General features: G+C 33.5%; 2 long non-coding RNA genes across 6 annotated transcripts; one reads left to right on the top strand and one right to left on the bottom strand.

The window, feature by feature from the left end:
- Nucleotides 1–9,279: 9,279 nt before the first annotated feature.
- LOC145133274 (uncharacterized) lies at nt 9,280–12,359 on the bottom strand. 3 transcript variants are annotated; one of them, XR_013718516.1, is made up of 5 exons: nt 11,788–12,359; nt 11,629–11,703; nt 10,909–10,986; nt 9,819–9,986; nt 9,280–9,445 (listed from the first exon to the last, which is right to left on the bottom strand). It is a non-coding gene; the product is annotated as an uncharacterized LOC145133274 (long non-coding RNA). The 3 variants fall into 3 exon arrangements; XR_013718515.1 differs by lacking the exon at nt 9,819–9,986 and having other exon boundaries at nt 11,629–11,698; XR_013718514.1 differs by lacking the exon at nt 9,819–9,986.
- Nucleotides 12,360–12,884: 525 nt separating this feature from the next.
- Nucleotides 12,885–13,428, top strand: LOC145133273 (uncharacterized). Of its 3 annotated transcripts, none has more exons than XR_013718512.1 (2): nt 12,885–13,010; nt 13,107–13,428. It is a non-coding gene; the product is annotated as an uncharacterized LOC145133273 (long non-coding RNA). The 3 variants fall into 3 exon arrangements; XR_013718511.1 differs by having other exon boundaries at nt 12,897–13,010; nt 13,110–13,428; XR_013718513.1 differs by having other exon boundaries at nt 12,921–13,021; nt 13,110–13,428.
- The last annotated feature ends 944 nt before the right edge of the window (nt 13,429–14,372 follow it).

A 14,372-nucleotide genomic window follows, 5' to 3' on the forward strand; every position in this document is an offset into this window, starting at 1 on the left:
GTAAAGTCAAATGTATGACTCTGCTTTAGGTAAAGTCCATTATCTAACTTTATTAAGTATCTATTCTGAGATTCTTATTGCATGATGTGACTGGGTCACATATTGATGTTTTAAGAATCAAAGAAGAGTGAAGAAACTTAAAGGAAGTATATGCTGATTCTGATCGTGAAGATGGATTTCGATCGCATGGTTCGGTGATCAGAATTTTGAGTTGTTACTTAAAAGTTATGATATATTTCTTAGGAATAGATAACAACAAGTTTTCCATATGGATTGTAAGGATAAGTTTTCCGCAAAGTTTTAAAAATAAAAGAAAATGGTTTTGATTTTCTTTTAAGTATCCTTACAATGGCATTTATGAAAAAGGTTATTGCTTATATGTTTCCATTGATAAGCAATATGGGTAAATGGATTTGATTCTTTCATTAGTGGTAGTGTCATAATTTACCAAATAAGAAAAGATTCTCATCACCCAAGTTTCAATTGGATAGAAACTTGGAATCATGCAAGTTGTATTGTGTGATGAATGAGAATTTTTCTTTGGTAAATTAAGACTAATTCCTTGTTCACATTCGCATGTGAGTCAAGCGAAGGACTAAAGGATCGGGTACATTAAGTTGTGCACCAGTCAGGTCCACCACAAAGGTAGATAAGATTATTCGTTATGATTTACTAAAGTTTAGTAAATATGGTTATGCTTACGAGTTTAAGTGTAATTCTGAAACATTGGAAAAGTTTCAATGTATGGCAGAATGAATAAGAAGAATCAAATAAGGCACAAAGATAAAAGTTTCTCCAATCTGAAAGAGATGGGAGAGTACTTGTGTATTTTGTTTTATGATTATCTTAGTGATTGTGGAACCATATCACAATTGATCCTCTAAGGACACCTTAGTGTGTTTGTTGCCTGAGGAGAGGAATCGTGAATTGTTGAAATGGTCAAATCAAAAGATAATCCATACTTCGTTCCAAAAACAAATCCTGGAATAATACTCCAAGATTGTAACTTGAGTGACATATTCTTTAGAAGGTTCATAACACTTGTCAATTGTAGAGTAAGATGTTTCCTATTCTTGTACATTTGAGATTGGTAAGTTGTGATGTTTTGGATAAAACAAAGACCAGCTAAGACCAATAGTGAGAAGTGTTGAACTTGATAAGAATCCGCACTAGCTTTTGAATATTTGTATTGTCAAGAAATGGTTCTTGACAAAGAGAAGTCTTATATGTCAAGAGGACAGTGGGAGTCTAAAAGATTCTGAAATAGTTTCAAAAACTAATCAAGAGTTTTGTTAATCACTATCCCACGACTTGAGGTTTGTAACCTATCGTGTTGACATATTCTTATTTCTGTGTCTATTCCAGTTAAAAGTTGATTATGCTTGTGAGTTCTATGAGTTCTCAATTGTTTGCATAACAACCCGGAAGCAATGGTGGGCATTGTGCTACCAGGTGGCAAGAAATTAAGATTGAACAAGTTCAGGCTATATGAGTTTGGATTTGTCACTAACCTTGTCTTGTGATTATGGTTATGACAAATTCACATGGATAGGAACACATACACCATAAAAATCTAAGTGTCATAAGGTTTCTCTTCGATTCATGAAAATGATGGTAAGGAAACTCTTTCACTAAGTAGATTTTGAGTAGATAGCAATTGTGAGAATGACAAAAGGTCTAAACATTATGATTACGGCATCCCTCTTCATAATTGTTTAGACACACAAGTGAGCTATCTAAGGAAAGGTGTATGGTTTTGATAAAGTCTTATCAAAGAAATTGCGTATCAGAAATTTGAACTTTGGTAGAAAAGTCAATAAAGTGTTGGTTCTAAAAGTCCAGCTGATCTCTGGATACATGTCAAAGCTAGTGGAAGCATAAGTGTTATGCTAGTAAGATAATAATCATTATGCTAGTGGGAGGATGATGTTAATTATAGAAAACAAAAGTTTCAATTCACCTTGAAAAAGTTGTTTTGCTATAATTAAGGGAGAGGATTTTGTACTTCACTCCAATTCTACAAGCTTAGATTGAGAATTTAATCTACTTTAGTCAAGAATATATATGAATGTTATGCTGGAATGGTTCAACATAAGGAAATTCTATATATGTTGCGTTCTCAAAATTCGATTATGATTACGGCATCCCTCTTCATAGTTCGAATTATGAAAACATGGCAAATAAAAAAAATTTATAGCATAAATCATGTCCCATATGCTTTGGGTATAGGTTTGATTACATGTGCTATAATATTCATCCATTCTAAATTTTCCAAATGCCTAGGGCATTAAGATGGAAAAAGGAATAGAACTGGAAATGACTAAAATGATTAAGCAAAGTTGTCGAGGACAATCTGAGGTTTACCAAAGATTGGTTGCTCATGGACAATTAGAAGTATAGAGTAAGGACCATATTGACATATTTTGAAAATAGGTAACTCTTGTTCATAAGTGATGGTCAAAATGGTAATATGGAATTGTCTCCATAGGTGGAAGTTATTATTTGAATTTGTGTAAGATTAAAGAACTTAATGCTAAGAAGGATGTTCAAAGGAATGTACTTTGAATTTGAGACTTCATTTCCATGGAATTGTTTTCCATTGGAATACTTTGTAATGTCTGTTGCCAAGTCTTTGTGACTTCTGTGTATAGTCATTACAAGGGGATCATTGCATATAAGTTTAGAATCTAACAGATTACAGTAAATGGCAAGAGTTTGGTATTCTTGCATTTACAACGAGGATTGGAATTGTGAAATGAGCATCATTGGAATATTGTCAATTGATCTATATGTAAACATAGTATGCATACTTGGAGTATGGCATAATTGTTGTTTGGAAAAACATAGTGTACATGCTTGGAGCATGGGACAAAAAATGTTGTAATTCAAGCATAAAGTTGATTAATCGAAACATAAATAATGAGTAATCAATATGGTGCTTAAATAAAAGGTGTTTTTATTTACACTCAAAGTGTTGGGGCCATATAAGATTAGTATTATTCTTGTGTTTCACTTTGCATGTTTTGACTTCCAGAATAATTATGTTATGGTATATATCATATTATTCAAACCATCCACAGTCAGTCATATGTTGGAAGTAGATATGAATCAAGACTGTCATGAATTTGGCTTGTATGATTTGTCTAAAGTGCTTTAGAAAATGCAATGGTTGCTACAACATTCATGAGTACTCATAAGGGCTGAGTATTGGATTCTGTTGAAAAATGTTTTTATATGTGATCATCACTGAAATAAGACGAATTGGTTTTATATTATCTAACAAATATTATCAGTTATTTCAGGTTGCGTGGATTCGTGCTTAATTATGAAATACAAAAATAGGCAAAAGACGAAATACGCAAAGACGGAAAAATAGACGCATATTTGATCGTTTGAAGACAAAACAAATCAAAGGATAAAAATTGTCAAAACTTTAAAACATCAAGGGACCAATATGAAAATTCAATTTCTTAATTGAATTATAAACATTCAGTAAAAGAAAGCCACGTTCCCACTACTACCACTTGATTAAAAGCTACAAGCTAGCACCATACATACTCAAGTGTGTTTAAAGATGTTTTCTTTTATTATATGTACATATATATGTACGTATATGTATGTATGTTGTATATATACATATATATATATATATATATATATATATATATATATTATGTATAATATATATATATATATATATATATATATATATATATATATATATATATGTATATCATATATATATATATATATATATATATCGTGCATATGTATGTATGATTGAGAGAATTGTCACAAAAGCAAAAAGAACCCAACCTACATGTGTTCTACCAGCTAATACATCCACCAAGCTATTTCTTTTTCATAAACAAACACAAGTGGAAGAGTTGTTTGATTCATTTTTGCATATATATGTATGTATACGTGAGTTTTGAGGGAGTGTGGAAGTGTAAGTGTTTTAGTCTTTGTTTGTAATAATTCCCATTACTCACTCATCTCCAGAAGAATAAACACACAACCAACCTCCAAATACTCTCCAAACACCCTCCAAATACCCACTTCAACCTCATCAAATCACCTTAAAAAACCCCATACCCACATACAAAAAACATTACCCGTGTATTTTGTATCGTTTTGTAAACAATTCATTGTTACATAAAAAGAACTTATTGTTACTTACCGGATTGAACTTTGAACAAATAGAGACACAGTCTATTAAGATCCAGTCCAATTCTAAACCAGTTCAGTCAATTTATTGACGAACCGACTTTATATATATTTATATATTTATATATTTTATTACAGCTTTACGTCATTTAAATACTGTCATTTATTTCATTTATAGCTTTCAGTCATTTATAGCTTTCCAGTTTATATTTATTCCGCACTTCTTATTTTTTTTTCCGCATCTTATCTCCTTAAATATATATATCTGTCACCCAGTAACTGGTATCCGAGCCTTTATTCGTGGCAATCAGATCGTATATTTTCAACAATTGGTATCAGAGCTTGTGTGATTTACCTTGAAATTTTTGTCGAAAACTTTTGGTTAGCGTTTATAAACCTTCCATAAGCTTTTCTTTAAAAAATTTCATTTTAATATCACTTGTTCAAAATCCTTAAAAAAAAATTAAAAAATTAAAAAATAAAAATAAATATAAAAATTTTAAACAACCCAAATCGAAAGGGCAAGATCATTTTAGCATATAGCCGTTCTGGAATCCAGCAACCCAAATCGACATGTCTATCCTTGTCACCGCTCCCGTAAGTAGTCCTTCAGTAGAATAACTAATAATACTTTTTAGTGTAGGCTAAGGGATATACCTAAACCTAATAGAGTAAGCCCTAAACTATAGACGTGCTTTCCTAAGAAAGTACTAGTTCACTATAGTTAATAGCTCTGATACCAATTTTAGTCACACCCCCAGCCATCGGCGGAAACACCGGGTGGTGAAACTTCATTCTTCGTATCATAGTTATATAACATACATTGAACAGTACTAAAGAAAATACATACCTTCATTGATAACTGAAAGTTACATAATTGTTTTTCTAGGACCTATTACATAATATCCGACTATGGCATACTTCTTAATGAACAGAAAGGTAATAGTAAAACTTATTCTGTTCGAATACATACCAGCTTTTCAAGTTCCTGAAAACACATGCATTTTAAAATACGTCAACATAAAGTTGGTGAATCCACAGGTTTTGACTCCATAAAATAGTACATTTTCCACGTTCAAAAGTATAGTTTTGAAAGTATCATTTTGACTCTCCAACATTTAGTATGTATATTAGGTATAATAGTTTACTTATCAATTAAGTGTTATACCTAAACATTCCTTAAACCTAAGGTATAAGTAGGGGGAACTTATACTTAACATTAATACTTGTATACGACAAAGTATAATGTTTCTAACAATTTGCTACCATGAGCCTGTAACCGCTGCTGTGACATAATACCTCTGATAAAACCCGCTCATGATTTCCATGAGGACAACCCACTCATGATTTCCATGAGGACAACACCGTACGCTTCATCGACGCCGGAACAATAACAAGTAAAAATGATAGTTCGTCATTTGCTTATGGTTGACTGTAGCTAACAGTCACAAGTGGGGTGGTCAACCTGTATACTAATTATACACGACTTCCTCGCTCACACGGGATTAACAGTTACATTTCAGAGGATTTCCGCTAAGATCCCCAATCTTAGTTGATGAATACAATTACTCATGTAGACTTCGACGGCTTCCTATAGCTCTAACAACAAAAGCATTTTCATGTCTAAAACCCTAAGTTACTAGACTATGCTTTTAAACATTACTCCTAACTTCATAACATTTAGGCAGTATAACAGCTATAACTGGAAGTAAAACCAGGATTTATCTTGACATAAAGCCAATAACAACAACAACATATAACCTACCAAGTTTTATCTTGTCATAAAACTAACAATAACAACATATAACATACCAAGTTTTATCTTGACATAAAACCAATAATAGCAACATACTTTATAAATTAACATATAGAACTTCCGAATATAACTTCGGAACTATATCGCACACAACATATATATAGAATCCTAAGTATAACTCGAGATCTACATTAGTATAATAACATGCTGACAAGTTGATAATAGTTGTATATATTCAAAATATTATATTTAGAACAACTATACACCGACTATTATAACTATATACTATCATATAGACATAATAGTAATGTATATACAATATTTAGCATGCGTTTTCCCCCAAAATATTAGAAAGTGGGGCCGTGAAACTCACCATAGTAGCGTGATTTTATGTAATCTAAGTAGAAACGGTCAGCGTACGAGGTCGTCGGGGCTCGGGATGCAAGATGGCTTCAGCAATGGAGAGAGGAGAAAGAAGTTTAGGTGTAAGAATGGCTGAAGTCGGACCTGCTATTTATAGTAAGGATTTTGGACCCCCACGTCGTGAGTTTTATAAGGCTCACATCGTGAGTTTGGATCTTATCCCCGTAGACTTGCCATTTGCGTCCCTAGCTTCGGAAGGTGGCCATGTGACTCTTCACGTCGTGGGATATCCTTGCTCATGTTGTGAGTTTGGATCTTATCCCCTTGCAGCCTCGTCACACACCTTCTAGATTCCGAGATGGGGCAAAATGACTCCTCACGTCGTGAGTTTCTGTGCTCACGTCGTGAGCTCAGTCAGATTAGGGTTTCTAACAGCTGAATCTTCGGAAGGTCGTAACTTTCACATACGAACTTCGTTTTCGACGTTCTTTATATGCACGCGTAGGTATTTACAAGTACTACAACTCTCTTTTAGACTCCAATAGCTAATTATAAGTATATTTTAAATTCCCCTTATTATAGAGATTTACAGTGTTCGGTTTATCATAATTTCTTCATGCGAAGTCAGATTCAGACATTCTCTATATTTCTGGAATCGTATGGACGTATACTTTGAGTTGTATCATAAAGAAAGTTCATATTTGTATTATAATTTATCATGAACTACGTGGAACTCTTATCACATTACTAGTTTAACAAAATCACATTAAATGATTGGCATAATCACATGTGATTGTCTATTGACCAAATTTGACTAGTGTTATAATTGTGATACTTTATTTCATGTTTATATAATATAAATTAAACAAATAATATGCCATATAATATTATTAAAAGAAAATAAGCACGATTACTTAGGGAGGCGAGTATTGTAGTCCTTATCTGACGAATTAATATTATATTATTTAAAAAGGGGAATACCCAAAGTGGGGTGTACAGGGTAGCAACTTAGATTTAGGTGTGTACCTATCTAGATACGTGTGAGGGCCTTGTAGATTTAAATACACCTAAAGGGAAAGAGCCTAAGCTATAGTGATGCCAAGTAGTTTTTCGACAACATACATACTTCTATTTGCATTGTTGGAGTTGCGAACGTAGTGTATCGGGGGCAATGTTATGGGTGAGAGTCACACCACACTTAGAACATTAGTAGTGAATGAGGTTTTTATCTCTTGGGTTAGTGATGGACCCAGTAGGGAAGGGTTGGATTATCACACCTCCGACCGAGGCGGCAGAACACGTCGGGCTGTGCGACTAAGTTCATGGATCACATGTAAACTAATTATATAGCACAAGTACAACAATAAACACAATATCATTCGTGTTCCATCTTGATATTTGAATACAAGGTTTTTACAAATAATAATAGTACATGAATTGCCTTAAAAGATAGGCATATAATACAACAACAAGTAAACTAGGCCACCTGTAATCCAATTCGTCATTAATGTATGTTTAGTGATTTACTGAGAATATATGTAGTTTTGAGGGACAATACAAAGTTGGTGAGAGTTAGAGATTTTCTGCTACAACAATAATACTTTTAATAAGTCTAAAAAGTATTTTCTTTGTATGTATAACAATAGTTAAAGCAGTTTTTGCAATGAGTCTTCAAAAAGCCAAAATGTATTTTTGTATAAGTAAATCCATACTTAAAATTGTGTTTGTAAAGAGTCTTTGAAAGCCAAAATGTATATTTGTATAAGTAAATCCATACATAAAACTGTGTTTGTAATGATTCTATGAATATCCTTTAAAACCAAACTGTATTGTTACATAAGTAATTCCATACTTCAAATAGTTTTGAAAGCAACCAAGCCCATGGTTTGTAGTGAGAGTGAGAGTGATTCTAGTTAATGTTTATAGTGAGTCCTATAATTGAGCTATGTGACTAATTGTACCCTCTACAATGTTTCATTGAACGTTGTAGTAACAATTATAGACACTTATCACCCGCTTCGATTGATCGACCAAGGTTGTAGGTAGCAACCGCAGGTAGGGATGTCAATCCCGTATAGATCTATACATACATATCTCGCTCCAAATATTAACGGTTATAGTAGTGTGGGTATGCTAAGTGTTTAGACTCAGCTAATGAATATAATCTCACTAAAAACCCTTAACTAAAGTATGTGAGTAACTCTCATCCCTAACTTAATTGTGATTAAGTCACTAGGCAAAATAAATTTCCTTGTTTAAATTTTATAAAAGCCGAGTATGCTTGGTACGTAAGTAAAAATGTAATGTACTCGCTTTTATAAAGATGTATGTTTCGAAGTAATGAACATATGTACATGTATAAACTTTATGTATTTAAACATATGAATATACATGAATAGTAATAGCGTGAATCCTTGAAATACTACAAAGTTTTATAACATGCTTGTTATAATATAAAATGTCACATAAAAATCATATATTTTTGTGTCATGTAGCATTTGTTGTGTGGACTAGTTGCTTCATGATAAAATAACCATAATACGTATATGAAAATTTTATACGAGTTTATTTGTAACGATATGTTAAATTTGTTAAATCGCATTTTTATAAATTAGGATTATTGTATTTCGGGTAAGAGGGTAATTTGTTTGTATAAACGAAGTATATAGGCACATGTATCCCCCCCCCCCCCCAAATAATTAGAAATATTAAAGAGGGGCCATAAGCACTCACCATTGAAGGGTGAGTTTGAGTTGTTCGGAGTTCGTTTATTTTTGGGAAGCTTGACGTGAGAAACCGCACAGTCGCGTTTCTTGAACTTTGAAATATTTTCGGGTACCGTTTCATAACAAGTTTAAACTATTTGTGGCTGTTGAGTAATTTAATTAACTCAAAACAGGACTACTTTGGTTAAAATGTCACACCCCAAAACCGGAACGGCGGAAACGTTTGGGGGTGGAGGACGTCATGTTCAGTATCACAACAATGCAAAGTAGTAAACAAGAAACAACATCATCCATTGCATTAATAATATAATTTCATACAAGTGTGTTCTGTCAAGTTATATAGACATCAAAAATATACATCAAAAATAAAAGATGAGTCTTGAACGAGCTCCATCTTCTCAGAACCTGGCACCGATACCTGTCTACTGGTGACCTGAGAATACAAGTTATTTTGAAAGAGTTTATCAGCTTTAAGGCTGGTGAGATCATAAGTATATTAGTGTCTGTGTTTGTATGAAAGCATTTGTAAGATGTTTGTAATGTATAAGTTTTGTAAAAGTTTGTATTTGTTTGAACTCTCCTAGAAAACCCTATGTTTCCTACTAAAAGTAGCCTTCTACCAAGGCATCTAGTGTCTGTGTGTGTGTCTCTTGTAAGAGTATGTATTTTCCCAAATCTGACTATCATTAACCAAAAATATAGTTTCTACATTATTGTTTATTGTGTGAAAATCACAAAGTAAATGTAAAGGGAAAATGAAATAGTACTGTAGTGTTGCATTAAGTAACTACTGTTGTACTAACTACCTTAAACCAATTGTTATTTAAAGTACCATGTGATCGGCCTGTATCCTGCTACCGACTCTAGTAAAACGACGATGTAAGACGTCGTAAGGAATGACGTTTGGCACCCGTAGACTTGCAAGTCCCACTGTAGCGAGCAGCAAGGTGTAGGATAGTCAATCCAGTATAGATCTATACACAAACTCATACGCTCCCCAATTAAGGAGATTCTGGATACAAAACGGGTCATGACAGGTAGTGCCATGTCCCCCCGTTAAGTGGCTCACATAACTGTAAGTAATGTATATGTATATGTATATGTATGTGCTAGCTGTGTTGTGTGTTCTTTCTCTGTCTAGCCTGTATGTTTTGTTTCTCATCACTGTGTATTATGTTTGTTTCTCATCACTATGTATTATGTTTGTTTCTCATCACTATGTATTATGTTTGTTTCTCATCACTATGTATTATGTTTGTTTCTCATCACTATGTATTATGTTTGTTTCTCATTACTATGTATTATGTTTGTTTCTCATCACTATGTATTACTTATGCATGAACTGACTCATTGAATGTTTCATTGTTCTAGTAATAGTATCTTCCTAAACCATACCTATTATAGTTTACTAGTAATGTTGTTTGTGTACATGAACATGTTTGTATACCTTTGCTACCCAAAGGCATTGAACTGAATGAAAGAAGTAACCTTTTATATCTATACACATATACATGATATATAACTAGGATTCAAACGACCTTCAGACAAATAACCCGAATACCCTAAGTCCACAACCAAACAAGGAACAGGAAGTAAGGTGAGTTATCAGTCCTAAGTCCTTTCAATCCTACTTATATAACTATATCTATATAGATACACAGAATATAAGTTAAAAGAGTTTAAGTAAAAGTATTTAACATGTAAAAGAGTTTGTAAGACAGTTTGAAGTAAAACAGTTTGGTAACACAGTTTGAAAAGTAAGAAATCCACTTGCTTGGTAGTTATTAATCACATGTGATTGATATAATAACTATAATTGTTCAACTTGTATTCCCCCCCCCCCCCATAAAAGCATTTAAAATCATTTAAAAGGTTGATTTAGGGGTATGAACTCACCTGTAGTGAGTGGTTTGGATGAACTGATGATATCGGATTGCTAGGTGTCAAGTGAAGACTTGTACGCACACAATGATCCTAGTTAACATATAATAACACATATATGTATCCAATTAGTCTTGAAACAACTAATTAACAAAGTTAAGACATCCTAGGACATGTTAAACACCTTCTATAAGTGTTATAAGTGCTAAGGATTGCACCTATGTGTTGTAGGACATTGCTATTGAGTTTAGGGTTCAAGGGTAAACTCCCCTTGAGTTTACGGTTTTGTGACCATCCCTCAATGAGTTTACGGTCGTAAAACCATGAGTTTACGGCCGTAAACTCATGGTCCCTTGACCATTTTGTGTTTTGAAGCTTTTCAAGTCATAAGGAAGCATCATACTTCAAGTATAAGCCTTAGGAAGTGTTTGTGGCATCATTTCACTCCTAAATGGAGTTTACGGCCCATGGACCACTTCTCCATGTGTTTACGGCCGTAAACCCCTATGGTTTATGGTCTTTTGATGTTTTCAAGTACTAAGATCATCAAGGAAGGGATCTAGGCTAGTGTCCAAGGCTTAGAAGGGACTAGGGCACACTTTGGCACCCTTTTTAGGGTTTACGGTCCAAGGTGTTCTTGGAACGTAAACACCTTTGATCTTGGGTTTCTTAGGTGTTTTCTTGATGTTTAGAAGTGTAACTAGGCTTACAATACACTAGGGTAGGAGTACTTACTAGATAGAAGCTTGAAAAGGTGCTAAAAGTCCAAGAACACTAGTGTGTGTTCTTGGTGAAACTTGAAGATCTACACTTTTGGAATGATTTCACGGATGAAATCATGTTAGATCACTAGATTAAGTAATATATCTACTTATTAGGGCTAGAAACACTTACAAGTTGAAGATCAAGAAGGAAAATTCGGATGCTACTTGAGAGGATTTGAGTTTTGCTCTTGAAAAGTGAAAAAGTGATTAAAATGGCTAAGTTCCATATATATACTCTTGGGGTTTACGGCCGTAAACACCAAGTTTAGGCCGTAAACTCCAAACTCTTGGAGTTTTGGGACTTTATTGTTGTACAATAAACCCTAGGGCATCCTCTCTTCTAGTATCTCCCGAAGTACTAATCTTAAAACACTCAAACTTATTCCAAAAAGTTTGAAAGTTTGCAGAAACTGTTCTGACTTCTATTGAAGTGAATGGTTGTACATAATAGAAATTTCGGGTTGTCACATAAAATAAATCAAAGGAGGGGCTGAAATGGTTATTTTTATTCAAAGTTTGAAGATTGGGATTTATTTTGTTAAAAATAACCAAGGGATGGGCTATTTTGAATAAATGGGTTCAATGTTTGGGTATTTGGGACTATTTCGAATAAATGTCTCAATAAGGGGGTAATTTGATTATTTCATCAAAATTAAATGAAATTAGGGCTTTTATGCCCCTGTGTTTTTGTTTGATCGGGCAAAGGGGAATGAACGAAGGCATAAAAGAAGAGAAACATAGAGGCAGGTGAAGGAACGAAATCATTGAGGAGGATAACTAATGGTCCCCGGCGACAAAAAGGGCCAAAGGAAACTTCAGTAAGGTCAACGGAAGAAGTATGAGGAGGTGGAGGCGGCAAGGATTCATGTACGATGAATACTCCCTGGTTCGTGCATCTTGTAGCCGACAGAAATCAAGCAAGGAGGTTGCACCTCCGGAGTTTGGTTGGACCGAAGAGAGGATGAGAAACGAAGCAACGATATTGTTCTTTTTCTACTCCAGCCGTGAGGTGCGAAGGGAAGTTGCAAGAAAAGGGTTCAGTGGGAGGAACAAATAGCAGTAACAGCTCGAGTGGGGGTGTTTGGTTGCTTGATGTCCAATAGGTGAGTTGATGGGGCTGCTTCTGCAGTTCCTTCGTTCTTTCTTTCCTTTTTTTATAGGAATCAATGGAGGAAAAAAGTGGACGTTTGGGTTTGATGTTTGACAACGAATTGAATATAGAATGAATGATGGTGATGTTGCTGTTGTGTTTGCACTGGACACGAAAACGCCCACTTTAGTGGTGTGTTCTTCGCTGGAAATGAAGAAGAAGAAGAAAGAAGGGAGATGAGGTGAAGCTGTGAACGATTGAAGGTAGTTTAAGGGTATAATTTCTCAGATTTCTCTATGATTTGGTTGCACCATTAAGATCCATTTTGAGTGTTATTCTTCTTTTGCTTGAATGATCAGCAGATGGAATGGAAACAATCGAAGGACAAAGAGAAGAAATAGATGGCCTTTGCGTGTGATTTAAGTGAAAGTGATTAAGAGAAAGATGAAGTGTGTAAGGAAAGTTATGGTTTTGGCCGTCACTCGAAAGAGGAAAGAGTTGTGTGCAAAATTGTTTTTGTGTATGGCTTTGTATTAGCTTTGTGTGTAGTTTTTGTATAAAATGATTTGTTTAATTTGTGTGCAAGCTTAGGCAAGTTAAAATGTAGAAGTAACATTTCCATTTGGCTGTCAATTTTGTTTAAGAAGTGTATTAAAATTTAAGAAGTGTATTTGTTTTTAAGTTGGCAAGCAATGTATTGATTTATTGGTTTAATTATTTATGTATTATGTTTGGATTTAGAAACAATGTAAAACCTCAATTATTTATGCATTTGGATGTGTATTTGAAGTATTGTACTAGTTTGTCATATTGTTATGTAAATATATGCAACATATATATAAATAAAGTGTTACAAATACTAATTTAATATGTATTGATCTTTAAAGTCGTTGTTGATGCATGTGCAAAGCATGTATATATTAGTATTGTTGAAGTGTTATAATTTTCTAACATATATAGACTATGATCAAAATTTGTTGTTTTTTAGACAAGTGTATATAGTATATTTTATGAAAATTATAGAAAATTCTTATAATTGTTCATAACTTATATTTCATGCACAAATGTATATAGATGAACACGAATTTAGAAATATAGGGCTATTTCCATCGTTAAAATCCACGTCAACCGGGTTTGGATTTATATATTATTATGGAATACATTACCAATCATATAAATCATGACGAAATAAATAGTTTAAGGTTTCACGATTAACAAATATGAAAACGTCTGATTTTTCAACTTTTATAAATATTTTTACTAAAAATATTTCAAGTATGAAATTAAATATTAGACTATGACCCGAGTCCAAAATCGTTCTCGGAAATTCCGTATGTGGTGTGCAAGTGCCTCAAATGATTGATTCGGTTTTAGTGGGTTTAATAAAATTAGTTTTATACTGGATTGAATACTTAAAACGGTCATATCTTTTGCATACGAACTCCGTTTTCGACGTTCTTTATATTTTCGGAAATAGGGAAATATGTACTACGAGATTAGAATGTTAGTTTTTCTCACAACTTCTTAATACGACATTTTAGTTTTTCAGACGCATTAACTATGGTTGCAATTTGGGTTGTTTGATTCGTTTGTCAGTTTACATATTTGGAAGTAAGATACAATCT

The sequence above is a fragment of the Lactuca virosa genome, chromosome 8 (assembly GCF_052849685.1).
Source record: "Lactuca virosa cultivar CGN04683 chromosome 8, Lactuca_virosa_CGN04683_v6, whole genome shotgun sequence".
Taxonomy (NCBI): Eukaryota; Viridiplantae; Streptophyta; class Magnoliopsida; order Asterales; family Asteraceae; genus Lactuca; species Lactuca virosa.